Below are 2,709 nucleotides of genomic sequence, written 5' to 3'. Positions count from 1 at the left end.
ATCGAGATATTAATAAGGAACCAGCAGATCAAGTAGCTTTTGGAATAAAACACCAATTTTTTTAAAATTAAACACTATCTAAAGATTTGCATCGAAGCGTTTATTTTTGATAGTGATTTTAATCACTGTCAGATATCATTATACTTGATCCAACTATACCACGTCACAACTGTGCCGCGACCCCCCTGTGCTGGGTTTTTTTCATAGTAAAGCATTTTATATAAGCTCCAATTTAAGATACATATAAAAGTGTCAATAATTCTGGAAAAATTCAAAAGTTAAGTTGAAAAAGTTTAACTTCAATGCAAAAATTGCTTTTTTAAATTCCCGTCTGTGGGCAGGTCAAGTGTCAAAATTTTAAACGATTTATACTCAGTAAAAGGGAAATATCTATAGTTTCAATATAGAAAAAATATTTTACATTATTCATTTTTCAAAAAGTGATGGCAATTTTAAGAATTAAAATATTAATATGTTAAACGGTGATTTTTACATAAAAATTACATATTTCGTTTAATTCGACGGCCATTTCCTCATAGAAGAAAAGTTTTCAGGACAAATTTTTTTTTTTTAACTTATATGTTTATCATAAGTTATAATTTGCCACATATTTAAGGCTCGGCGTATTTCCGAAACATTTTCAAAAGTTAAGTTGAAAAGTACTACTTTTTACTCGCATTTTTAACGTTTTTAAATCACCCTGTATAAAGGAAAATGGTCCGAATTAAAAAAAAAAAAATGTCAAATGAAAGAAGTAAACAAAAAATATTTATGAAAAAAAATTGTATTGATCCATACATTTTTTCAAAAAGTTATAATAATTTAAAGTTAAAAAAAAAAAAAATTAAATCGTAAATTTTAACACCAAACATGTATGTTTTGTCTACTAAAACCATTTGCACATAGAAGATAAGTTGTCAGGACAATTTTTTTTTTTTTGAACTTATAATGCATAACATAACATTTATTTAAACATATGTTTAAAGCTCAAAGTATTTCCAGAATATATTCAAAACTTAAGTTAAATTTTTGTGTAGAAGTTGCTATCTAGAATTTCTGTCCTGTGGGCATATAGAGGGTCTAATATTCACAAAAATATATCAAATAATAGGAAAATATCTTAGGCTACAATATTAAAAATTTCTGTTGATTCGTTTATTTTTAAAAAGTTAACGCAGTTTAAAAAAAAAAATGTCAAAATTTACTGATTTAAAATATCGTAATTTTTTAGGGGATTTCGCTCATTTTTAGGGATCGAGGGAAATTTTTAATTTTTAGCCTTCAATTATATTTGATTTGACGTATCTTTAAAAAGAATCGGTCCAGTGAGAGCCGAGAAAAAATTGGGACAAAAAACATCATTATAAAATTAATACCTACTGAGCTTTTTGTTTATTAGCATTGTCTCTAATAAAAAATATATTTGGCAAAATATTTTATTAATAAAACTGGGGAAGAAAATCCGCCAGTTTCAAAATTTGATTTTGGAATATATATAAAGAAAGTTTCCAAAATTTTTTTATAAGACACAGGTCAATGAAATATACTATATATTTATATTTTTATTATTCAATTGAATGCATGGTATTATACTATACTTTGCATTAAAAAATGAATTTGAAATTATTAAAAATATATGTACTACTCTTTGCATAATTTTATAGACTGTGAATCAACAAAAAAATAGTTAAAAATTACATCAGAATAATTTTTGAATACATTATTTTTTCCGTTTACATAATGCACTCTTTTGGATAATTTTAAAAGTAGTTAGTTACACATTTTATATTCTAGATGGCGATATACTAAATTCAGTATAGCAAGTTTTCATCACTTTGTAGAATAAAACTATTGAATTTATATTTACTATTATACTTCAATAGTAAAAATTTTATTTGGTCAAATTTCACAAAATAACTTAACGACAAAAAAAAAGAGAGTAGCGTTTTTAATGCTAATTATAGTACTTCAATTTAGTAATAATTATTTTTTCAGAGATTGCATTGTTAACGAATTCAAATAATGTATTATATTTACAACAGATAGCGACATAAGTCATCAGATATTACCAGTAAATAATGAATAATTATTTCTTATTGTGAAATTATAATTTCATAATGCATCAAGATATATATTTTAAGATTCAAAATACTATATTGATTTTACATCGTATAAATATTTCGAGTTAAATAATCAATATTTTTTGCCATTAGTATATTTGGTTATATTTAAAAAGATATTTTTTATGCACATTGTAGAAATATTATTAGTGTAACATTCTATATTTATTCTTTTTAATATATTCTGAAACTATACATAAAAAAAATATTTAAACAATTATTTTGTGAGCATTTTGAAGAAATATTTCAATAGAATATATATATTTATTACATTTATGAGATATTGTCACAATATTTGTTTCAAAATATTTAAAAAAACGGTAGCACAGTGGGGTCGAGGCACAGTATAGACGTGGCATAGATGAGATAAGTATAGATGATATCTGACAGTGATTAAAATCACTATCATAAGAAACGCTTCGATGCAAATCTGTAGATAGTGTTTCCTTTAGAGAAATTGGTGAAATATTTTAAAAGCAACATGAACTCTTATTTCTTTAATTATATCCTGATTAGTAGTTCTTTGATTTTAAAATATAATATATGAATAAATACTAATTATAGTTTTTAAATTTAGTATGAAATTGTG

This window comes from Daktulosphaira vitifoliae, unplaced genomic scaffold (assembly GCF_025091365.1).
Source record: "Daktulosphaira vitifoliae isolate Bord-2020 unplaced genomic scaffold, ASM2509136v1 Scaffold_4, whole genome shotgun sequence".
Lineage (NCBI taxonomy): Eukaryota > Metazoa > Arthropoda > Insecta > Hemiptera > Phylloxeridae > Daktulosphaira > Daktulosphaira vitifoliae.
Note: the sequence above shows the minus strand (reverse complement) of the source record.